Source organism: Bos grunniens, chromosome 25, assembly GCF_055505025.1.
Source record: "Bos grunniens cultivar Pamir isolate PY7600 chromosome 25, Bosgru_T2T1.0, whole genome shotgun sequence".
Classification (NCBI taxonomy): domain Eukaryota; kingdom Metazoa; phylum Chordata; class Mammalia; order Artiodactyla; family Bovidae; genus Bos; species Bos grunniens.
The window spans coordinates 12206789-12233747 of record NC_141189.1 but is presented as its reverse complement, the minus strand read 5'-3'; the positions used below and the strand labels follow the sequence as shown (position 1 = coordinate 12233747).

General features: G+C 40.8%; 1 protein-coding gene and 1 pseudogene across 16 annotated transcripts in view; both read right to left on the bottom strand.

The window, feature by feature from the left end:
• The window catches only part of AUTS2 (activator of transcription and developmental regulator AUTS2), a 1218095-nt gene that overhangs the window by 799934 nt on the left and 391202 nt on the right, over positions 1-26959 (bottom strand). The gene's annotated exons all lie outside the window — the stretch shown is intronic.
• The window catches only part of LOC147345027 (large ribosomal subunit protein eL38 pseudogene), a 54027-nt pseudogene that overhangs the window by 6537 nt on the left and 20531 nt on the right, over positions 1-26959 (bottom strand). Inside the window, exon 1 of the transcript XR_015154491.1 lies at positions 1-26959. This exon is cut by the window's left edge and continues 6537 nt beyond it; it is cut by the window's right edge and continues 20531 nt beyond it. The product of XR_015154491.1 is annotated as a large ribosomal subunit protein eL38 pseudogene (transcript).

Sequence of the window (26959 nt, the reverse complement as noted above, 5' to 3'; positions counted from 1 at the left end):
GTCTTCTAACACCATTAATGTACAATTACCTATAAAGGATGCCGACATGACTATCTTCATTGTGCCCCTGGACATTGCCCCTCCCTCCTTAACACCGGGATTGACGCACAAAGGAAAGGAGTGTGGGCATCAAGCTAAGGAACGATCAAGGGAGAAGTGGAAAAGGGGAGGCTGAGGACCAAGTAAAAGCAAGTGAGACAACGAAGGGACGTGAAGGCAAAACCAAGTATGCAAACCTCTTAATTTCTGACCTCTCAACACCATAAAGTCCTGTATTTTTACATGACTTGCCCTGGAAAATGGATGTTAAAAATCATTTGTGAGTTAAACAATAAACTGAAGTGTCCATAAAGAAGGTCTCTTTGCAGAGGTAAGCAAGGAAATGAGGGTAGAAATGAGGGAACAGAACAAGGAAGAAGGGAAGTACAAGGAGGAGAAGAGACCTGGTTGACTCCAGCTTTGCTCTGTCCAGATTCACTTCCGTAAGCACGTCGGGTGGAGGCCAATTCCAGAACTCCGCATTATTTCATCCGCCAAAATGGCCGAGTGACCTTTCCATCCTCGGTGCCCCCTTCACTCCCCTGCCAAGCTTTACTTAGTCATGGTTGAAAATAGGGCCCTTGGGAGAAATCTTGCCTTTTCCTAATTTCAGGTCAACATCTAAATAGCCTTTGCTCCTATTAATATTTTAAAGAAATACCTCCAGTAAGATTTACTTAGTAATCTGGCAGATCTTAATATATTAAAAAAAAAAAAAATAAGTATGTGTGAAAAATTACTCAAGTAACTAAAGCAAATCTCCTCCATGGCTGTCCAACAATGGCTTTGATCCCTAGAACTGAGCTCGTCCTTATAAACTTTTCCTCCCAATTTCAAAATTTTGTTTCCTGAGCACCACTGAATGGATACATCATGTTTGGAAATTTTGGAGGGTATCCAATTTGGGTATAATTTAAGATCTTTAGATAGAATCAAAAGAAGATTTCAGTGATGCATAACAAACATACTCTGATCCCACCTCAGGACAGTTTAGATAAGGCAAAATCTCAGTGGCTGAAAATAACAAAGGTTTATTTCTCATTCACATTACCTATCTGCTACAAGTCAGTAGAGGTTCTCCTATTCACAGTCATTCAGGAATCCAAGCTGATGGTGTGACTGACATCATGAATATCAACTAACCCTTACAGAGAAGAAAGGAGCTTCACAATGGCACAGAATAAAGAATCTGTCTGCAATGGAGGAGATATAGGAGATGAAAGTTTGATCCCTGGGTCAAGAAGATCCCCTGAAGGAGGAAATGGCAACTCACTCCAGTATTGTTGCCTGGAAAATACCATGTGCAGAGAAGCCTGTGGGCTACATTCCAAAGAGTTGCAAGGAGCTGAGCATGTCTGAGTGACTGAACATACACACACAGAGGAAAAGAGAATACACACCCAGTAGAGTACACACCCAGAAGTCATGCTCACATTTCATTAGCAAAGTAAGTCATATGGCTTCCCAAAGTTAAAGTGGCCAGAGAAGGCCATGTGACCAGAGTGGAAGACAGAGACAGAAGAGCTGAAATATTTGCAGACAGCCTTAATGACCACCAAAATATGTGGAACTACTTTGAATACAACTGAATATGAAACTTCCAAAATACTAACTATAAACTGAGATGCAAACTTTTTACCCTATTCTATAAGATTACGAAGAAAAGACTGTGATTAGCAATCTGAGGGCAGAAGACAAATTTGACAACTCTGTCTCAAGTATCATTCACTTTCAACTGACCTAAGACAAATGAAGATTGCTTCTTCTTTTAGTTAAAAATATCCTTCATGACAGATGAAATATACTTTAAAAAATAAAGCTTGCAAATAATACATCTTTGTTACTTACCATCATATACCACTGAATAGGGAAGACAAGTATCTGTTAGTCCCCAGGGAATAATAAAGACAAAGCCATACATTTGATTAGTACTTTACAGTTGAAAAAAAATATTTTGACAGGTCATTTTAGGTAGGCACCTTAACTACAATTTTTCAATATTTTAAAGGTGAACATGGTAGATATGCAAATCTCTCAAAAAGAAAAACAAAACCAGAAAGGCTTGGAACTAACCCAGTCAAAATATCAACTCAGGTCTCAGGAGAGCTAAGCTAGAGGCCAGTTCCACAATTTACAAATCCTGTGGCTGAGGGCAAAGACTTTAGTACAAGTCTCATTTTCTTCATATGTAAAGTAGATGAAACACCTTGGACCAAGTTACATCATAGGGTTATCATTAAGATTGAATAAAAAAGTACAACCCACAACACTTTCAGTACTGTAAAACAAGACTCAAAAACAAGGGGGCATCATTTTGATTATAGAAGATCCTTATTACTGGTTGCTGCCCGTACTAATACATGTGTAAAATCACAGAGGGAAAGGCAAGAGGCAGTTCCTTCTTTAAATAAAATCAAAGTTTTGGGACCACCTAGGTTACTAATAAGGTTACTACTAGGTTATTTGCTGCAATTCAGAGAAAAGAATACAGCCCTCTTGTGTGTCAACCAATGTTATGTCTAATCTCAGTGCTGTAAGCAAATTATTCATTTGCCACAAATTGAGAACTTTCTACAATACTGTAATAAAACACATATTTGGTTTTTGTCATAGTTTCCTGACATAAAGCTTCTAAATGCCTTGGAATTCCTGAGTGATAGGAGTGTCACTTGGGTTTAGTTCTGAGACAACTTCTGCAGATGCCCAAACAGCCTCAGGAGGATGGGAGGCTGGTTGTCAGAAAGACAAGGCATGAGTACAGGGTTGGAACTTTCACCCGTACCTATCCCCACCTCCAATTTAGGGGCAAGGAGGAGAGCTGGAGATCTTCACACCAACTGTCAGCAATTTAACCGATCACACGCATGTACTAAACCTTCCATAAAATGCCCTCAAACGACAGGGTCCAGGAATTTCGGGGCCGGTGAACACACTGAGGTGCCGGTAGAATGGCCTACCTGGATAGGGTATGGAAGCTCTGCCCTGTTCCTGACTTGTGCACCCCTGCCCCCGTACCTGTTCCATGCATCGTTTCCGCTTGGCTGTTCCTGAGTTGTATCCTTTATACTAAACTAGTAAGAAAAAATAGCCTAAAACAAATGGTAACAGGTAAAAGAAACAAATATATAATAAGGTACACCACAGAAGAGTGAAATATATAATACAAGGTAATTTTTAAATGGATTCCAAAAACAAACAAAAAAGGATTACCTATCAATAATATAATAAAACCAGGGTCTCACCTCAGGTCATACATTAAAATAAATTCCAGATAGGAACTGAAGAGTTGTCTACAAGTAATAAAACCATAAAATAAAGGAAAATACAAGCTAAAATTGATGATATGTGAGAGGGGTATACAGGAAAAAAATATATGGACATGTACATACTTAAAACAGTCATATAAGTAGTTTGTTCAAAAATATGAAAGCAAGTAGCAGAAGAAAACATATTTTAAACAAATGAGATGAAGGGTTAACGTGTATGGTAAGTTTTACAAAAAATTTAACTAGCCAATAAAAGCAGTAGGACAGAACAATTTACAGATGAAATACAAATGATCAATATCACATGAAAAATGTCCAATCTTTCTAGTAAGAAAACGAATATGGAAAAAGTGAGTGATCAATCACTTCAAACATCTATAAAGGTAAAGCACATCTGGTGATATCTGAAGGTAGCAAGGCCACAATAAGCAATCTTATGAATGCAGGAAATATGAACTGATTAAAAAAAAAAAATCTTACAGGGCTTCCTTGGTGGCTCAGTGGTGAGGAATCCGCCTGCCAATGCAGGAGACACAAGTTCAATCCCTGACCTGGAAAGATCCACCATGCCTCGAAGCTACTAAGCCCTTGAGCCACAACTATTACCGAGCCTGTGCTCCAGATCCCAGGAGCCACAGCGATCAAGTCCACGAGCTCTAGAGCCCGTGCTCCACAACGAGAGAAGCCACCACAACGAGAAGCCTGCACATCGCAACTAGAGAGCAGCCCTCGCTTGCTGCAGCTAGAGGAAACCCAGCACAGCACCCTGCTCCCCCTCCCCCGCCAAGAAACCTGAGGCAATATGTATCAAGTGTCTTAAATATACTCAGACTTTTTAAAGACGGACAAATAGTAAACAGCATGAATTTCAGAGACAAACCATCCAGATTCAAGTCCTGACTTCACCTTACATGCACTTTGTGACCTTGGGCAAGCTACACAGTGTTTTTCTGCCTCCGCTTGACTCATGTCTAAACTATAGATAAATTCATTCTTGCTTTTGGATTAATGGGCTTCCCAAGTGGTACTAGTGGTAAAGAATCTGCCTGCAGTGTAGGAGACCCAGGTTTGGGAAGATCCCCTAGAGAAGGGAATGGCTACCCACTCCAATATTCTGACCTGGGGGATTCCATGGACAGAAGAGCCTGGAGGGCTACAGTACAGAGTCGGACACGACTGAGAGACTTTCATTTTCAATTTCACTTCTAGACTGATATGAGAATTGAAATGTGCAATGCATGTAAAACATGTACTACAGTGACTGCTATATAATAAATGTTGGATGAAATTAGCTATCATCATTACACCACCACTATCACTACCACCAAATCCATCCTAACAAGTGACCAAAGCATTTTGTTCTGGTGAACAAGAGGAATACATATACCATGACCCTGAAGGAAAATCTACAAGGAAATATACCAAAGGTAAGAGTGATCATTCCAGAATTACAGACAATTTTACTTCTTCTATAACAGATTTGTAAGTTTTCTACAAAGAGTATGTTACTTCTTGGAAAAACAGCTATCATTCTGAGGAAAAGAAGGGAGAAGCTCCATACCTGCAGTTGTTATTTTTACTTTGTAATGATAAATACAATAAAATTAAACAAAACCAAAGTTGTTTCCAACGATTATCTCCTCAATGTATCTATTCAGGTATCCTGCATTTCTAAGTTCTGATCCTCACTGAGAAACCCAAGAAAAATATTTAAAGTAACAGGTGTAAAGAGAGCAATTGAAGATAAATATCTAGCCCTCTGAAATGATAGTAAAGTAGACCCTTGAACAATGTATGAATTAGGGGCATTGGCACATTCCCCACCTTCCCCACCCCTAAGCACAAAGTCAAAAATCCAAGTTAACTGTACAGTCTGCCATCCTTATCAGTGGTTCTACATCCACAGATTTAACCAACCACGGATCATGCAGTACTGTGGTACCTACGTATTAGAAAATATCTGCTTATCGGTAGACCTGCACAATTCCAACTGTGTTGTTCAAGGGTCATCTGTACATCACCTGTGCCCAATTCTACTTAGCTAAAATCTAGGGAGGGAAACAAGGATGTCAGAACTCCTATTCTGGGTTCAGAGTACACAGAAAGCACGATCAGAAATCCCTGGTACTTACGGAGGCAAAGATAGCAAAGCTGACTCTCTTCACCTCTTCCCTCTTTTGGAGTGAAACCTCAGAAACAAAAGGGCTGCCCTGGCAGAGGTGAGGTTTCCATAAGGCATCTCCACCAGCCATGAGAGAGCATGCTGTTAAAAGCCTCCACCAGATCCCTTCTGCTTCCTTCAGACTCTGCTAACAGGATAGAGTGGGTGACGGGGGCGTAAAGTGAGTGATCGGGGTACAGGATCATTCTATAGAGGTACCACACAAGCAACCTTCTTTAGAACTGGGGGGAGCATTATCAAAGCTCTTGTACCATCTGTCTGTGGAGGGAAGAGGGAAAAAAATACAACAACAACAGCAGCTGGTGCAAGAAGTAGCAAGATGTTGGTCCTAGAAGTGACAAGATGGGAAATGACAGGAAACAGCTTTTCACTCCTCCAACAGCAAAAGAAGCGTGCAGCCTGTGTTCCAGTGTTTGAAAACCTCCAGATGCTGCCCTCGTCTCACATTTCCATATCTTTGTTCAGACAACATCTGAAAGCCTGCCTTTCTTTTTTTCAAGCACTCTCTTTCTTCGGAGGAACATACAAAGCTATCAAACAACAGGGCTTCTCCCCCTCCTCTCTCCTACAGGCAATGTGGGATGAATTTTAAGTGTCACTGTGGAAGAAAAAAAAAATGTACAAACAGCATCATGTGAGCCTCTGTGAAACTTTTTCCAGTTGTCGATTTCAAGTAATACTTACCATGTGCTCTGGATTCCGTCATTTGGCAGTTAAACTAACATTAGATTTGGAGTAGAACTTCTAAAGAGCTGAGGAATAAAATCTCTGCGATGATCAGAGTTCAGGGGATGGGGAGGCCCAGGCATCTAACGACCACGTGGAAACAGTGGGAGGTGCTTCCTGAGGCAGGGCACTAAGCACTGCCACATGCGCGCCTTTCTCTAACTTTAAACTCTGGGTTTATGGAGTCAGAAATGTTCTAAATGATACACACACAGCCCAATGTCAGAATTTCAAAGGACTGACATACAAAGTTAATAAAATATTCTCATTTAGCATTATCCCATGTGTTAAAGATACAAAACCAGTTTTCTTAGAACTCTGGAATATGCTCATAAAATATACTAAAATTATATTGGGTAAAATTTAACACTTTATTGGATGTCACAGATCATGTCTGGGCATTGCATCACTTCAGGCTCCATCAGCCTACGTGGTCTTGTGTGTGGTACACAGTGCAAGCTCCCCTCTGTTCTCCATCAGGTCAGCTCAACCTTTACAACTCAGGTTGGATTCCATCTCCAGAACGTTTCCCAAAGTTCCCTCTCTGAGAGAGTGAGTCTTTCCCATGAACTCAAACAGTATTCACTGTTCAGTTTACAAGAAATAAAGTAAAATAAATATAGACTGTTCTTGCCATGTGCTGTTTAAACAAAGTCCCAAAATCATTTTTTACTTTTTTAATGGCTCACTATTGCCTACCACAACATATATATATTTTATTTTGGATTTGACATGCTGTGATCCCAACAGACACACCTGGATCCTTTATCCTCCTGTGTCCCTTCAGTTCAGTTGCTCAGTCATGTCCAACTCTTTGCAACCCCATGGACTGCAGCACACCAGGCCTCCCTGACCATCACCGACTCCTGGAGTTTACCCAAACTCATGTCCATTGAGTCGGTGATGCCATCCAACCATCTCATCCTCTGTCGTTCCCTTCTCCTCCTGCCCTCAATCTTTCCCAGCATCACGGTCTTTTCAAATGAGTCAGCTCTTTGCATCAGGTGGCCAAAATACTGGAGTTTCAGCTTCAACATCAGTCCTTCCAATGAACACCCAGGACTGATCTCCTTTAGGATGGACTGGATGGATCTCCTTGCAGTCCAAGGGACTCTCAAGAGTCGTCTCTAACCCCACAGTTCAAAATCATCAATTCTTCAGTGCTCAGCTTTCTTTACAGTTCAACTTTCACATCCATACATGACTGCTGGAAAAACCACAGCCTTGACTAGACGGACTTTTGTTGGCAAAGTAACATCTCTGCTTTTTAATGTTGTCTAGGTTGGTCATAACTTTCCTTCCGAGGAGTAAGCGTCTATCTTCCAAATTGCTGCTGCATATTCACACTACATATTTTAGGACTCTACAGGCTTTATACAAACTACTGTCTGTTTTTGAAACACCCTCATTTTGACCTGTCAAAGTTCTATTTGCCCTTTAAGACAGTGCGCTAATCTGCTGTGTGATAACTTCAGTCATGCATCCAACACAGACTCGTCCCTCTAGACAGTTATATCATCTTGCCTCCAATTATAGTCAACTACACCCAGATGCCTCAGAATCCATCTGCAATGCAGGAGACGCAAGTTCGGTCCCTGGTTGGGAAGTTCCCCTGGAGAAGGAAATGGCAACCTACTCCAGTATTCTTACCTGGGAAATCCCATGGACAGAGAAGCCTGATGGGCTGTAGTCCATGAGGACACAAAGAGTTGGACATGACTTAGCGACTAAACAATATCACCACCCCCCTTGTTCATACCTAGCACTCTCCTTTTCCCTCAAACACACAGACACCTTTTTAAAAAGAATTTTTGTTAAACCATTATACAGTTCAAATCAGCACGCCTGGTTCATTTCAGCTCCTTCACTGCCCAACCAGGCGACTAGGACTGCTTCAGCTTCTCGGCTTTCCCTTTGTCTATGATGACCAAGGTGTAAAGGTATCTTCTGAATTGACCTTTAAATTTCCTGTTATTCTTATTTTCCTTGATCTTGACAGACCTGGCATTGTCTCACCTTGCTATATGCAGAAAGTCCTTTATTTCTTCAGTTTTGAGAGGCCAGGCAAAGAGGCACAAAGAGCACATGGCCACACAATGAGCAGCAGAATGGAAGAGAATGGATAAGCTTTCCTTACCCTTCCCAAAGCTCCTTTAAGGATCAGCGCTGGATCTTAGGTAGCTCAGAGCATGGATGAAAGTTTTTAAACTGAAGTGACCTTTTATAAATTATAAACCATGTTGCATTAAATTATAATCAAAATGCTTCACTTACCCCAGGGCAAGAAAGAAAAGCAGCCACTCCAGTGATGCTGGGGGATACCAGAGAGGCCGTGTTCTCTCCAAAAACCCAACTTGAATTCCTACAAGTCAGCATCCCTGAACTGCACATTTGACAAGAAACCTTATTTAGCAGTTGTTTCTTTTCTGCTTTTCTACCAATTCCCAAGTTCCCTTGAGGGGAGTGTCTTACGATCATTCACTCCGTACTCCTTGACTTACCAAAGTTAAAACACAAGCAATGGTTAGAGGCAAGCAATCTATAACTGATGCATTTGGCTGTACCTTTCTCATCTTGACAGTCTGGAGTAACACTTTTTACAGAGGAAACCAGTACTGCTGTGGATAAGAGATTTAGCCAACTGTGATCACTGGTTTGAGAGCCACTCAAAGCCCAACTGAGATTGACTCCCCAACCTTCATTCTACCCTTCCCCTACTGTGTTGGGGCTTTGCCCTTGAGGACATAACTCCAGCTCCAGGCCTAGTTAAGCCCATCAAAGTCCTTTCATCCTCTCTGCCAGCAATTGGTCTGGAACTCAGGCCTAAATCAATCCAGACACGCCAACCCAAAAGGACAGTTTTTTATGCTCATGCCCCCAATTTGTCCAGAGGCAGAGGGGAGATCTTTGCCTCTGTCTGGGAAAGAAGTCATTTTCCCTTCAATCTCTCTCAATCTCCCTGGCCCACACTCCCACATTTCTACAATTAGCTATGAGCAAAGCGTGAGGCCCCGGCAGCCACTAATAACTATGCACAGATAGCTAACAGATGAGACAGGAAGAAATGAGGTCTCTGAGGACAGATACACACTAAGTCACTGAATTAACCTACCTGAGGCCCTCCCCACTTCTGAACTTGGTGACCCCATAAGTTTCCTTACTGGTTAAGCAAGTTTGAGTTAGGTTTTCTAACACTCATAGTTGAAACCATCCTAACTTAAACATTTAATGAAATTCTCTGCAATTAAAAAAAATCCGCTTGATACTCATTTCAACTCTATGCTTTAATTAAGAGCCATATAACAAAATTTTCACGTGTGATTATAATTTTTTCGTTAGTTGACTGAACAAAACAAGATACCAAACATAAATATGAAACAGTATCACATGAAGTAACTCAATGTTTGATGCAGTCAAACAACCAGTAGCTGGCCAGGATCACATTAACAGGGCATCACCAAAGCATCACCCACTCAATGGATATAAGACTGAGGAACAACCAGCAGCTGGCCAGGATCACATTAACAGGTCATCACCAAAGCATCACCAACTCAATGGACGCAAGACTGAGGACACTCCAGGAGATGGTGAAGGACCAGGAAGGCTGGTGTGCTGCAGTCTACAAGGTCGCAAAGAGTCTGACATGACTCAGCCACTGCACACCACCACCACCACCAAGGCATATAGACTGTAAACAGGCTGGTTACAAAAAACTGTTCCTTTAATTGGTGTCTGCACTGCACGGTGTAGTGCCTGAATGTTAAACAGCACTTAAAGATAAAAGCAAAACTGTGGGTTTGAACTCACGTGTTCAAGAAGAGATAGAACTACTAAAGAGGAATGCACTCTGGATGCTGAAGGTGTGCTAGGGTAGGAAAAAACCAGCACAGACCTGAAGATACTGATTCAACTTTCTCCAAATCATCCTGAGTCCCAAGAGAATCAGCAATAACTCCTGAGACAACATGCCAGTTGCAACATTCAGACAGCAGCTCCCCTGTTAAATTTCAGGAATTCTCCTCTCCCCATGTGTGAAATAGAGGAGTTGTATGTGTTCCCTTCTAAGGCTCCTTTCTGCTCTGAAATGCTGGACCACACAAACAACCAGAGACTTGATTTTCTACTGTGTATGATGAGGATTTCGATCTTAATACTTATCTCAATACTTTTTCATAAATATTTATTAGGTGCCTACTATGTCCGAGGGAAAGGGCCAGGCCCTAAAGAAATGCTGAGATCAAGTATGTTCTTTACCTCCAGGGTATTACAGACCCCAGGGAAGGCTGCTATCAATATAAAAATTTTAGTGAACTAAATTAAATCCAAACACATTACAAGGTAACCAGACCATCAAGTCCCAGTTTTCCAGGATAAAAGTAATGAATTAGAATGATAATCTCTAAGTACCAGGTGAATTTTACAACTAGAAGGAACCTGTGCCACAAATCTGAATAAGATGTTGTAAGTGGGTAATAAAGAGCAGTTTCCAAAAATCAATTTTAAAAGGCTGTGCTTCTAAGCCTGCCAAAACCTCAGACTCATGATTCTCATCCTAGTTCATCTTTGCTATTTCTACCAATGAAGCATGAGAAATTCCGAAGCCCTTTCTTACCTGCCTTGCTGATCAATTTCTTATCCCGTTAACCTTCAAACTTTTTCCAGTTCCTCCTTAACTAATTACTTTTTACTAAACAGGAAGCACGCCATTTATAAATTCTGAATCTCTGATGGCTTACGGTATATGGCACACACATGGTAAGCAAAACATACATATGGGACTACATTTTTAAACTTATCCCATGATAATATGTGCAAACTTCATACCTTACACCTTGAAAGTTGCTTTCTGTTAAGTTTCCTCAAACTTTCATGTGACTACCAATTTTTCATACACCCTACAAGGACTTGTTCTTGTAACTACTTAAATTGTTTTAACTTGACATTAGACAAGTTAAATGTCTTTAAAACTACTCTCTGAAAATCCCTCTTTAAGTACAGTTTTGCTTTCCCCTTGCCAAAGCAGCTTTTAAATCCAATGAATTTTCACAGCTATTTGGATCTTTTCAATTTAAAGATTAGCTGCTGCTGCTAAGTCGCTTCAGTCATGTCCAACTCTGTGCAACCCCATAGACAGCAGCCCACCAGGCTCCCCCGTCCCTGGGATTCTCCAGGCAAGAGTACTGGAGTGGGTTGCCATTTCCTTCTCTGATGCATGAAAGTGAAAAGTGAAAGTGAAGTCACTCAGTCGTACCCAGCCTCCTAGCAACCCCATGGACTGCAGGCTCCTCCGTCCATGGGATTTTCCAGGCAAGAGTACTGGAGTGGGTTGCCATTGCCTTCTCCGTTAAAGATTAGAGGTGATTTACAAATACACCAAAATGTGCAGAATGTGAACATTAATACTATCTGTGATGCTGGGGAAAACTTACTTCAAATGTTCCTATCTATCCCCTCCTCCTCAAACATACACAAAACAGTCACACATCCACTACTTCATTCTATGTTTCTATTAAGGTACTCAAAAACACCAGTAGTTTTATTGTGAAAGACACACTGCTGACTCACTAAATGTGTCAGCTGAAAATTGTGTCTCCCCTCTCTATTTTCTTTTTTCATGGCTGGGTTTTGAACCTAAGTTTACCTAACTCTTACCTTTTCACCTTAATTTGGTCACTACCCAGATAGTCAAAATCCAGCTGTGTCCTGTTTTTCCCACCCAGCATATTTATGATTTAACCAACTCAAGGGACATGGGTTTGAGTGGACTCCAGGAGTTGGTGATGGACAGGGAGACCTGGCATGCTGCGGTTCATAGGGTCTCAAAGAGTTGGACATGACTGAGCGACTGAACTATTTTTGAAACATTTGTGACTACAGCTTCATTGCAAAGACAAAATTTAAATATGATAGACAGAAGGATAGGCATTTATGCAATGATCTTAGTTCTATCCAGAGTGAAACAAATGTTCTTAACCAGTGAAATAATAATGAAATTATATATCTTGATAATCATGCCACCGAACCTGTATTTTTCTAATTGTTCACAATAGAATCAAGGAAGACAAGGCAAAAATCTTGCTGAAGTCCAAATGAATTGTGTCTATGACATGCCCTTGAGTTACTGTCCAACAGTCTTGCTAAAGAAAGAACTGAAGGGTATATCTGGCTTTCTGTAAGGACTGTACTTTTTTCTCAGTGCTTAGTCAACTGTCACTTGTTCTGAAATACTGTCCAGGACCCAAAGAAAAGGTTACAGAATTTACTTACACTGTTTTTACTAAAGTCAAAACACACTGCTTCAAAGATGATGGTGAGTCTATAATCCACTGGCCTCAAGAGCCAGGACTCCACGCTCTGCAGTAAACAGATGCTCCCTCACAACCTACTCTTTCACCTTTCACCTTCCATGTCATCTGTCAAATCTCACTCTCCCATGTTTAGTCAGAAGCTCACTTTCCTTTACAGAGAGGTCAAATGCAGAACTGGAACTAAAGAGTCCTGCAATTTGCATCATATAGCGCTACACCACTCACCATTAGAAGTAACCAGCATTCTCAGAACAAAACTCAAGAAAGCCTTTGCTTTTTCTTTTTTAAGGTTTTTGAGATTTGTTACTATTAGCTTTTTCTAGCCAGCACTGAACAAACCTTCCAGTATATAAAAGCTCAAGTTTAAATCAACCCAGCTTTCTGCTGTCAGGCAGATCATTGTAATGCATTACAGAAGGTTTGGTTGAATTCCAAGCTTCTGTCTAGTTCTCAGGAATCAGAGCCTTGGCCAATGGGCATAGAGTGAGTCATGACCAATTTTTCTACTGTTGTATTAAAGGAGGCGGGCAAAAGAACAATCCCTTAGATAACTAGAGACACTGGCCAAGAACTGGTGCCATCTGCTAATATGGGTAGAAACGACACTGAACAGAGAAAGGTTGGTGAGGGGGCAGATGGGACTCTCCTAGTCATCTGGTTTTATTATCCTTGCTCCAATTTGTGTTTGATAATTTGAGCTAAAGATAGAAAAGATACATCTCTCCACTGGAATAAGAATATGATGGGAGAACACAAAGTTGAATTACATCTCTGCCCTGCTTCTTCATTCCAAACAATTCCCACACCATCCTTTGGGTGAAGAAGGCAAAAGCCTCATCTCTGAGATGAGAGCCCAGAAAGGTATTTTCAACTGTGCATTAGGATTAGACTTTCCACTGCTGTTCTTTGAATTTTGTGGCTAATAATTTGTACAGCTGGACACGACTGACATTTTTATCTGTAATAACTTGACTTAGCTCTTTAAATTTAAAAGCCAGAATAGAGAACAGTATGATTACAGCACAATCTGAGGGCCTAGTGAGTGACACATGATACAAAAATCATTTTGATCCCACCACTGTTTACCTCTTCTAACTCCTGCCATTTCTCTCCTTTGCAAATTATACTCATTTTATTGTTTGCAATTCTGTCATTATATTAGACTGATCATATCTCTATGTACAGAGAGCTCTGATTATTAAGCTAATTCTTAAAAAAAAAAAAACTGTGTTGCAATACAACTGATATAGTAGAACAATTTGGGCATGAGTTTTGCATTTGCTTGTGTACAATTTTATATATAACAAATACAAATAGGTGCTATCAAACAGTATTTGTCTTTCTCTCTCTGACGTATCTCACTTAGCATAACACCCTGCAAGTTCATCCATGTAGTTGCTAATGGCAAAATTTCATGTAAGACGCATCTTACAGAACCCAGGTCTCCTTGCTAAGCCTCACACACTGAGGAGAGGTGACAGTGGAGGTGTTTTCTGTCTGAAGTGACCTCTCTCAGATATCTGCATGGCTTACTACTCCCTTACCTCCAGCAAATCCTGGCTATAAGTTCCCTCAATAAGGTCCAACCTGACTGCATTATTAAAAAATTCACTATTCTCCAACTACATAGAGAGGTTTTCCTCTTTACATGCTTTCTATCTAGAATTTTTACCTTCCAAAACACTTAAAGATTTATGTACTTAACTTTTTTTTCTTGCATTATTCATTAGAATCTAAGCTCAATGACAGGAGATTTTTTCCTGCTTAGTTTGGATATCATCAGCCCACTATTTAGAACTGTACCTGACACATGGGTCAAGAAATATTCGCTAAAAAAATGAATACACATATGGAGGCACAAGCATGGTTATTTAAACCATTATAAGAGTCAAATTAATAATTTCAAATCCACAGAACCAAGCACTTTTAAGGAACTTGCTCAAATACATGAAAACTATGGAGAAGTCCTGGGCTCTAACTGAAGGGCAACATCCATTTAGAAGGCTAGACATAGGTTCCCCTCCTCCCACCTCAGAGAGCTCTTAGAATTACAGGACGTGTTTTTTAAAATGTGAATGTGGTCATATTTATAGCTGGAGGTAAATTGGCTCCACATTGTCATCATTTCTACAGAGAAAGAATGACCAAGTCACTCCTCTGCATTCACAGCACCTGCAACAAAGCCACTTGAAAACAAGTGGTGGAGTGGGACGCATTCAAAAAGAAATTCACGGCTGAGAAGGCAGGGATCATGAAATACAAACCAAAGTGTTTCACAGAAAAATCTCTAGAAATGGCAGAATATTAAATTGTATCTGACCTCTAAGTCACTCAAAGTCCACCCAAGTCTGTGGGTCAGTAACAAATCCCAAATGTCAAGCTCATTCTCTTTGCCACTGACTTTACAAAATGGACTTCTGATGTCTATTTGCAGGTGTCTACATACAAAAGAACTTGGCAAACAAGTACTTGGCTCTGAGGCACGCTGAGTTGGTCAATTTAAGTCCATGTCTAAACCAGCATTTCATACGTAGTTTGTGATCATGCATGGTGATACTAAGTGTACTCTTAGACTGCAAGATTTAAAAGAACACGTGACCCATTCTTGATATCGTGTCTCTCCAAACCTCTGATTTCTCATCTGAAAATAGGGATAATGCCAGCTGTGCCTCATGGGTTATTGTAAGGATTAAATGGACTAAAGTTCATTTTCTACTTTCAGATAATAAGCACCACCTATATCGTTAAATCTCTACCACCCTATCTGTACACTTACGACTGAGGTATAAGAGTCACCAGAGGAGCCCCTAGAGTCATCAGAGGAGTTTAAAGGTCACAGGCCTACCCTGTAAACACGCTAATTTAAATGGACTGGGATAGAGTTTGTTTAAAAGTTCCAGTTTCAGGTTATTTCCACATGGAGCCAGATTGGAAACTCAAGATTCAGATTCTAATACCCAGATTCAGTAGTCAGGGGTAGGTTAGGAAATATGTAGTTTTTCACAGGTACCTTACAAAAATTCTTACAATCAAGCAGTATAAGAAACTCATCTAATAAATATAAGAAAGCATTAAAAGCATTTATCATAGGAACTGGCACAAAGTAAGCACTCAGTGGCAAAATAGAAAACAATTGTATGTTTATAACTATGTATAAACTATGTTTATAACTATGTATAAACTATGTTTATAACTATGTATATATATGTGTGCACACACACACACACATATATATATATAGAAAGAGAGGGAGAGAGAAAAAGAATATGGATTCATCTAGGCAGGGATTTGCCTAGATTCATGTGTTTGAAACAAATCCACAATCATAAACTATTTATTTTATCTATACAACATCTATGCTTCCAACTGCATTTTAACAAATACAGTTGAAAAGTATGTTAAAAATATATACTAGAATACAAGTTTTTTTAAGTTTTTAGAACTTTCCATAAAGGAAAAATGTGATCTGAATAAGTCTGGTGTAACTTTTGAGAAGGAGGGAAGGAAGAAGAGTGGGCAGGAGGAAGAAGGGACAGAAAAGAAAATTAAGTCACATAAACATTGGCCCTGAGTAGTGACGAGGGGCGTATATGAGGAAGGGTACTTGTCTTACAAAAAAAAAAAAACACTTAAACACTTGTGTTCTCTTTGTCTCCAGACGCGGGTAAGGACTAGCATTTACCGACTGGCTGTGTGCCAGGTATCCGACACCCATAAACTTAGTCAGTGCTCCTAGACAGCACTGCAAGGGAGCCCTCACCATCCACAACCCACACAGCACACAACCTGCACGAAACACAGCAGGACTTTTCTCTCAGAGTCAGAGGCTCGGCCACTTGGCCCAGAAGGCCGGCTCCTGTGAGGAGAAGTGCAGAGAACAGGCCCCTGCGGCACAGCCCTCAGCGCTGGCGGTCCTCTCTACAGAGTCTGCTGCAGCTTTGGGAAGGCGGGGCCAGAGTTCCTGCCTGCACTGCCTCTGGAGACACAGCACGTCGAACAATCTCTGCTCAACAGGTAAACAGCAGGGCCCTCTCAGGGTCAGAGACTATCGCTGAGGGAACTTACAAACTCCTGAGGAGGGAGCTCTGGGAATGAAGTCTTTATTAAAATGGCCAGTCAGTCCTCAAGGTGAAAGATGATGAAAACTGACTGGTGTTGTAAAACACCTTCCTCCACAACAAAGTGGACCCACCTGAGAGACACTCTGGGAAAGACAAGTTGAGTGACTCAGACTGTACACAGGCAGAAATTTTCAGTAGAGTGGTGAAAGTGAAAGTGAAGTCGCTCAGTCGTGTCTGACTCTTCTTGACCTCACGGACTGTAGCCTATCAGGGTCCTCTGTCCATGGGATTTTCCAGGCAAGAATACTGCAGTGGGTTGCCATTTCCAGTAGAGTGGTACAGATTCCCAAAACACTGCTGGGTTGGATGTATCTATCAGCTTTCAGGCATATTTTGGCTGTCACAGATTATGTCAAGCATGATCATGAAGACCGATGGAAGGACTCACCAACTCGAATTCTATGGGTTAAGAAGGAAAGGAATGTAGAAACTAGCCAGAAAGAACTCAAATGCTCCAGAAGACCAGCAGCAACAATTCTGCCGAGGCAGCAGAGCAGGCCCTTGGCCTTCTGTCTGCAGTGGCAGCCAATCGCCTTGACCCAGAGGTGCCTGGCTGTGGGCACTGCTGGGCATAAAAACTGAAGAATGATTTGCAGAACAACTCTTAAGTATTAAGTATCCCGGGAAGCAGAAGGCAAACACGAGATGAAGAGAAACAGGAGGAGGAAGAACCCTTCTGAAAAATGTCCTCCGTAATAGTCTCAGTAGGTATTTAATTTCTATTTTTTCCCTTTTCTGTGAATTCACAAAGGCCAAATCTTCCAGTTAAATTAGAGTGCAGTAAAGCACTAAGTCAGCATTCAACAGGTTTAATTACTGTGTAAATGAAAGAAATTATTATTCATTCATGACATTTACTTCAGATCCAATGCTAGCTGCTTTTATGTAAAGTTGAGGGTGAGGGGAGTAAAACTCAGATTGGGAGAAAAGAACAAGAACTAGGATATATAATTACAGCTGTATTTCTTTGCCAAGTATTACTGAGCCTAAACAAAAAAGTGCTTGTTTGCTCTCTTGAGAAAAAGCATGTGATCCATCAGTGGTGGCTCTAAAGAAAGCCTCCCCTCTCCTGACACACGGCCAGGCTTGATAGGTAGACCAATATTTGAAAAGCCAGTAACAGGGGCTTATTAAGGCCACAAAGCCTGGAGAGCCCATTGTGGTTCAACAGTCCTGAACTCTGGGAACAATCCTAGCAGTCAGGCCCTACAAGGTAATGGATGTCCCACTGCACCAGGAGAGAAAAAGGGCCAGTTGATGCTATCAGGACAACTAGACAATGAGTCTTTTTTAATGAATTTGCACTGAGCTTAAACAGCTCGCACAAGCAGAAAAGACACACACACACATACACACACACACACACACATATGCACAAAACCCTAAACTAAATCACATGTGGAATTTATTTTTCATTCTCATCTGTCTGCCTGGTGGAAGAGATTCAAGAGAGGGTGCCTGGGGAACTACTTCACAACAGGGAGAAGTATCTGTCCACAAATCAGCATTCACTGAACGGGAGATAATCTGTCACCTGAATTGTTAACCCTCCATGGTTTTATCAGAACACAGTTATTACAGACTATAATCCCACTGAAATGTTTTAAGTTTTCCAAAGTACACTCTGAATAAAGTCAAACACCTAATCAAAACATATCATCTTCCTACTCCAACATATTCACACAGGCAAGAGAACACACACAAACACACATAGGGATATTTTTGGAACCAGTTATTCTCAAATCTTTCCTAAACCTCCAACCACTAGCATTCAATTACTACAAATACTACAGCAGTCAGGAATTGGCAGTAACAATCTCAGTTTGTTTTAAAACCTGAGGCCACACAAGTTGTGGACAAGAAATTATTGTAGAACAATTTAGACAGATTTAAAGGACCAAGCACAAATCTGAGAAGTAATAATAATGAAGCTGTGATTGTTAAGGCTGAAGGTTTACTTGTTGGCTTAGAAGACTAACTGAATAAACTGAGCTGTTGAAAAAAATAAAACAATGTTTGCAGATACCTTAAATATTTCCTGAGACTAAATACCTTTATTGGACTTAAAGCTTTCTGCTAATTTCAGTTCCAATGTCTCAATTTCCACTGGCAAGAATCTAACATGTATTTTAGGATAAAGGAAATAGCAATTATCTGCATAAAAAAGTATTTGACTCTGAATAGAAAATTGTTTATGCATTATTATTGTTAACAATTACTGAGAACTGCAGCAATGTTATTTAGACAAACCATTGTTATGTATTAAAGCTTGACTGAGAGTCAGAATAAAGTAAAGGGCTTGGTGTTCAGTCAATATTCTAGTGGAGCCCCAGATTCTTTCAATTCCTGACTTGTCAATTTTAAATTGTGAATGGTACAAAGAAATACCAGTGGAAGCCCGATTAATAAATCTCTCAATTCTTCCTCCAATGTATTCTTGAAGCTCAATACAGGATCACGGTATGATTACCACAAGCTAGGTTTTCCTGGGGCCTGAAGCAGGTAGCATTATGATTTCTGTCTGTACACTGCCTAAGCCCTTGTCTCCTTTAAAGCTCTGATTTTTCTCAAGGTTACTGTTTCAAGTTTTATAAGACTTTTATTCTACCAGGGAGCATTTCTTACTACTTTATTCTGAATTAGGCCTTAAAAGAGATCACCTTCCTTCCCCCACTTTTAGAAAAGGAAAATAAAATCAGAATTCTTATATATATATATCTCTTCATGGCATGTGGGATCTTAAGTTCCCCGACCAGGGATCGAACCCATGCCCTCTACATTGGAAGTATGGAGTTTTAACCACCGGACTGCTAGGGAAGCCTCTAAAATATATTTTTAAACCTTATTATTGTTTTTGTTGCCTCAGCACCTTTTCTTCATTCTTTGGTAACCACAGCTCAAGTTTCCTTTGAAGAATTAACGCCACCTACCTCAGGCTCCCAGCAGTCACACCACCACAGGGTGTGGTCATCACATAGATCCAGTCACAAGTAACTGATTTAAGAATGGCCATGTGACCAATGTCAGACCACAGAGGAGTAGCAGCATGATTCTTGTTGGAAAGGACAAGAATGAGGGTCACTCTCCCAGGGCTGCTGAGCTGGCAGAACATGTGAGTCGTCTCTGCTTCTACCCCACAGAAGCCAACACAGAGGAAGCCCTGCTGAAGGATGGAGGCAGGTTTCCAAAAAAGCTAAGCTCCTGAAATTCAGATACTTTTAGCTCAGTTTACCCCTTAGCTCCGGAGAAGGCAATGGCACCCCACTCCAGTACTCTTGCCTGGAAAATTCCATGAATGGCAGAGCCTGGTGGGCTGCTGTCTATGGGGTCACACAGAGTCGGACACAACTGAGCGACTTCACTTTCACTTTTCACTTTCATGCATTGGAGAAGGAAATGGCAACCCACTCCTGTGTTCTTGCCTGGAGAATCCCAGGGACGGGGAAGCCTGGTGGGCTGCCGTCTATGGGGTCGCACAGAGTCAGACATGACTGAAGCGACTTAGCAGCAGCAGCAACCCCTTAGCTCTGTGATTCTTAAACCCATAAAAGTTTGAATTGGGGCTAAGGTGCAGAGATGTTTCAACAATTTATGTTAAAGGTAGTACTGCCTTTTTAATCCTGTTCTGCAGCTCTGGTGTAACCACACTTCTTTTCAACCATCCCAAACTTCCTCCAGGTATCATCTCCAAAAAGCCTTCCTGGGTGACTGTTTCAAATATATTCAGAGGCACACAGGCTGATAATCCCTCAACTCCAGCTCAACCATAACTATGCAACAGGTCAGGTGCTCTCATATGTGACCTACTCATTCATTACATATCACCTGCTCTTTTTATTCTTATATAGTTATGCAGTCTGTGAAGCTTCCACAACTAGGATTTATATTACATTGTATAATATTATGCACAGATTTTAGACTCAGAAGATCTGAGCTTAACCTCACCCTTTCACTGGCTTCTTTGAATTCTGCTTCTCACATCTGTAATGTTAGGCTAATAATATTATTTTTCCCAACTTTAGTAAGATGTAAATGTCATATGACATTATATAAATTTCAGGTATATGGGGTGATTTGATATACTTGTATATTGCAAAATGAGTACATACTATCTGCTGTAAATGATAGCTGTGATAACAAAGTTACATAACTTGTGAATGTATGTTGCAATCTTTAAAGCACAAAGTAAGTGATACTGCTGGTGGTGGTGATGTCTCTTATGTTCCCCTCAGTAGATCTGTGAATGAGCTGAGAGGTGGAGGGAACCACTAATCATCACTTGCTCCTTGAGTTCCTGTGCTCCTTTCCCACATGAATACAGTCATTGAGTGATATGATAGACAGGAGCATCACCAAAAATGCCAGGAAGAGGATATGACTAGTGGACAAATATGAGATTTCCAGGCTCTGGAATAAAAGGATTTCCATATCTGATATCTTGATCTAATTGAGTTTTTCCCATTTTTGAGGGGAGGCCTTGTAGATATAAATATAATATATAAAAACAACATTATAGGTATATCACAGAAGAACTATGTTCTTTGCTTAGATATCCAACAAGCTACTTTAAAACAAAGAAAAATGTGTTTTAGGGGAGAAAATATTCAGATATCAAGATAAACTCTGTATTCACAATGTAATTTTGGGAAAAAGAAACTGCTTATATTTCATCCCCAGTTCCTAATGCTTTTAAAGTAAAGAGTTGTGACTGGATGAGTTCCAAGGTCTTTCTCAGCTCTACAATAATGTTTTTTAAATAAGATTTTCAGAGCATATTCAGGTTTACAATCAAACTGGGAGGAAGGCACAGAGAATCCCCATATTCCTCCTGCTCCAAACATGCACAGGCCCCCATACACTCTGGAAATGGCACCTTAAAAAAATACCAAAGACTCACCTCCAATGACACACCACAGTCGCCTGAAGTTCTAGAGTAACTTTCAACCTCCTAATGCTTTAGATTATCATATGACATAGTGTTTAATTTCCTATTACATTTCAATTGATCTAAGCTCCCATAAACACATCTGAAGTTTACTGAGTGAACAACACATACTTGTTTTCCAAATGTGTTAACAATGGTCTATTTCCTGGAATGTTTTAAGGAAATTCTCATTCAAGGGCTACCTACGGGGGAGACCATTTGAGATGCAGTGACAACCAGCTGCTCATTTGTTTCCATCAGTGGTTAGTGAGCCACTCCTGTCAGGATTCTGAAAGAACACTGGAATGGATGGAGCAATCCTGGGGATCATTCCTCATTCATAGAAAGGCCCACAGGAAAAACAAAATGTTTAATTCACATTGCTGTGGCCCACATCTGTCTTCCATCTGACCTTTCTGAAGTGCTTTCCTACACTATCACCTCAGCAGGTGTCCCTGGACCTCAAATCACTTCACTAAAAGCACAAATAAAATTAAGCTCAACTGTTCAGTGATGGGAAATGAAGGCACTAAGAGGTCCCTGTATTGATCCCTCCAGGAAGGTCAGGACAGACCTGTGCGCACAAGATGCTGCACTTCCAGCTCTCTGTGCCAGTTTCCCATCACTCCCATCAATTAATGACTTTCACGTTAATTAAACACAAGATTTCTTGTCACTTCACAAGATCCCATATGTCCTCTTCCCACCGCCCATCACTTCTTCTACTGACTTAAGCTCAGCTCTACTCTCTCAGCCTTACATCTCTATAAACATGGTCCCCAGCAGGAAAAGCTAACACTCCTATGGAGCCAATGTGCCAGGCACCACCATATGCAAATACCCTTTCAGAGGTTATCTCTTTTAAACCTTACCAACCAACCCTATGAAGTAAATTTGTTACTACTTCACAGATGAGGAAATTGACACACAAGGAGGTAAAGTGGCATGCACAAAGTGTTTACTGCAGTCTTCTATTTCTCTTTTTTAAATTACTTTTCTTCTGAACACAGATTTACTCATTTTCCCACTGTCTAAATAGTGACCGGGTACACACATCTAGAAGGCAGTAACAACTGTCAGGAGAACATCTCAAGCCTCAAAACAGAAACAATCCATGGAACCCTGAGTCTTGGTTGTATTCACAACTTAAATGACCAACCAGTCACACACAAAAAACCCTCCTCTGTCTTCTCCCCAGTCGCCCCACACTCCACAAATATTTATTAAATAACTACTATGTGTCAGATACAAGGCTAGAAGCTGTCTGTTCTCTAGTAGCTATTCTGAGGAGCTGAATTTATCATTTTGGATCCATGATTTCAACAACTTTCTACCTAAACTAGAATTCTGCACATAATAAATGAATCTGATCCTCAACATTTCCTCAGATGCTTAGTGCGTATTTTTATTTTTAATCAGGCTTACTGAGGCAACACTGATACACATAATTCATGTACATACAGTGCACTGCACATAAAGTGATAGCACTTTGAGCTATTAGGTCAACACACTCTCCAGAGAGGAAAGCTTACTCCACTAAAATGCTCCAGGAGGGCCCACTCACAGTCCTGAGGATCCAGAGATCGACCAAATTCAAGTCCTGCCCATCTTGAGTTGCAGATGATTGCATGTTACCAATTCCTGGGGTCACAGAACCGTGAATGAGTTTGACAGACATATTACCATGCAATTTATTCCAAAGCATTTCTCAACCCACACAGCAGTAAAGTTGCCCTGTTCAAACTCACGATGCACTCAGTCTGTCTTTACATTTCATCTTTTCTTATTTTTCAGCACTTCTTCCATCTTTACTCTCCTGTGTTTACTCATGTTCTACCCCTTCTTTCATTAAAAAGTGTTCCTAGGGAAAGTGAAGTGAAGTCGCTCAGTCGTGTCCAGCTCTTTGCAACCCCATGGACTATACAGTCCATGGAACTCTCCAGGTCAGTGTACTGGAGTAGGAAGCCTTTCCCTTCTCCAGGGGATCTGCTCATTCACATTAAGTTAGCAAATCACTAAGATGAGCATGAAGCTGGAGCTCCAATACTTTGGCCACTTGATTCAAAGAGCTGACTCATTAGAAAAAACTCTGATGCTGGGAAAGATTGAAGGCGGGAGGAGAAGGGGACCACAGAGGATGAAATGGTTGGATGACATCACCAACTCAATGAACATGAGTTTGAGCAAACTCCTGGAGACAGTGAAGGACAAGGAAGCCTAAAGTGCTGTAGTCCACAGGGTCGCAAAGAGTCAGACACAAACTGAGCAACTGAACAACAAACTACAACAACATGTCCAAGCTTAGTGTTACTTTTTCCGAGGAGTACTGGAAATTAAATAGGAAACCAGTGTCTAATTGCTCACTTTAAACCACGAGCTAGTTACACAGGGGTGAGATCCTCTAGCCAATCCATTATTTCCCTGAAATCCTGTGACATGGGCAGCTATTAATCTATTCTTAGCCTTCTGGTTCAATCATTCATTCATTCAGTAGTTAGTGGGTGCCTGTCACGTCCCAGCCAGTACTGTAGGTATCAGGAAATGGCAGTATACAAAACAGGCAAAAATCCTGTCCTACAGTTCACAAGTTAAAGAGAAGCATGCACCACAAAAAACTCCATGTACGATGTATAATTATGACCCGAACCTGGATCTCCCGCATTGTAGACAGACACTTTACCATCTGAGCCACCAGGGAAGTCTATAATTATGATATATGACATTAAATGTTATCCGTTCTTTCAGGATCTATGTACAAAGGATCTGAGAAGTTTTTTATCTTGTTTGAATGATGCCATGATGCACAATAGAAGCCGGAAAAAACTAGCACTGGCCACCTTGGCTAAGTCACACACTGCCCTGAAAAACACAGTTTCCTCTGCTCACAAAGAAAGCTGGGTCAGGAGAATTCTAAACTCATCTTTTCAGATTTTCTAATTGGCTCGGGGAAGAATACGGGTCACAAAGAGAAGATTGTTAAACAAGTCAGACTTCTAGTCTTCTGCAGGAATAAAGACCCTATAAAGAGGCAAACATCATTCTTTATGTCACTAGAGACAGCAACCTTTCAACAGCCACTTAGCACATCCCTGAAACCAGCAACAATGTGAAGGCAGCTTTAGCAAAGCTGGCAGATGCATTCTCAAAGGGACACTCAGAGAATCACTCATGTTCATGCCCCCTCTTTGCTTCCTCCTTTCGCCAACCCCTAGAAGTGTTTATGGTTTGAAAAACAGTAACTATTTTTATCTTCCAAGTTTGAAATGAGGTATCATCTGGCACAGATGAAAATGAACTAAATATTTTCTAAAAAATACTCAAAATTCTCCACTGAGGGTAACAACAAAACTGGTAAACACACTTACCCTCTCCCTGGGCAAACATATACAACAAGTTGAAAACAAAATGCTTCTATTGACAGGAAACCCAGTAGATACCTGGAATTATGCACCTTTTCCTTCTACTGCACATTCCTAATCTTCATTTCTTACATACTAAAGAATATTATTTATCTACATAGAGCCATTTAATGAGCATATTCTAGTAATAGAATCTATGTGTACCAACTAAAAACTACTTCATCGTCAAACTCAGTATTTAAATACAGACAGAAACAAGAGAGCAAGCAGCCTTTCACAGAGTTTTGGAAATGATGAAAAATCATTTTAATCATTGCTTTTCCATACTTATCTTCTCTTTATTATACTTACCTCCAATTTTCACTGTGAAAATATTCCCATACTTAGTTTCTCTTTATTATATTCTTTATTTTCCCTCAATCTCTATTGTGAAAATATTTAAATCCAGAGAGAAGTTAAAAAAAGAGTACAACAAATGCCCATATATTCTTTGCTCAGATTCACCAATTGCAGTATTAAACTGGACATGGAACAACAGACTGGTCCCAAATTGGGAAACGAGTACATCAAGACTGTATATTGTCATCCTGCTTATTTAACTTATATGCAGTGTACATCATGAGAAATGCTGGACCGGATGAAACACAAGCTGGAATCACGATTGCCAGGAGAAGTATGGATAACCTCAGATACACAGATGACACCACCCTTACAGCAGAAAGTGAAGAAGAACTCAAGAGCCTCTTGATGAAACTGAAAGAGGAGAGTGAAAAAGTTGGCTTAAAACTCAACAATCAGAAAACTAAGATCATGGCATCCGGTCCCATCACTTCATGGCAAATAAATGGGGAAATAATGGAAACAGTGTCTGACTTTATTTTGGGGGGCTCCAAAATCACAGCAGATGGTGACTGCAGCCATGAACACTTGCTCCTTGGAAGAAATACTATGATTAATCTAGACAGCATATTAAAAAGCAGAGACATTACTTTACCAACAAAGGTCCGTCTAGTCAGAGCCATGGTTTTTCCAGTACTCATGTATGGATGTGAGAGTTGGACTATAAAGTAAGCTGAGCACCAAAGAATTGATGCTTTTGAACTGTGGTGTTGGAGAAGACTCTTGAGAGTCCCTTGGACTGCAAGAAGATCCAACCAGTCAATCCTAAAGGAAATCAGTCCTGAATATTCATTGGAAGGACTGACGTTGAAGCTGAAACTCCAATACTTTGGCCACCCGATGCAAAGAACTGACTCATTAGAAAAGATCCTGATGCTGGGAAAGATTGAAGGCAGGAGGAGAAGGGAACAACAGAGGATGAGATGCTTGGATGGCATCACCGATTGGATGGACATGAATCTGAACAAGCTCCAGGAGGTGGTGATGGACAGGGAAGCCTAGCGTCCTGCACTCCATGGGGCTGCAAACAGTTGGACACGACTGAGCGACTGAACGGAGAAGGCAATGGCACCCCACTCCAGTACTCTTGCCTGGAAAATCCCATGGACGGAGGAGCCTGGTAGGCTATAGTCCATGGGGTCTCGAAGAGTCGTACACGACTGTGCGACTTCACTTTCACTTTTCACTTTCATGCATTGGAGAAGGAAATGGCAACCCACTCCAGTGTTCTTGCCTGGAGAATCCCAGGGACGGGGGAGCCTGGCGGGCTGCCGTCTATGGGGTCGCACAGCGTCAGACACGACTGAAGCGACTTAGCAGAGCAACTGAACTGAACTGTCACAATATCACTAATTAACATTTTGTTAGTTGTGCCCACCCTTTGCCTCCTTCCTTCCCTTCCCATCTCCCCTTTCCTTCTCTCCCCACTCTATGCCATCTACACCCACACATACACACAATGTTGTTGAAACACCTGAAAACAGCTTCAAACTTTGATACTTTATCCCTTTATTTCAGGACATCCAGGACATCTTCTGAATTGGAGATCCAGGACATTCTCCTCTATTACTACAGTATCATTAACATTCTCAAGAGTTTAATATTTATCCAGTACTACCATCTAATACAGTCCAA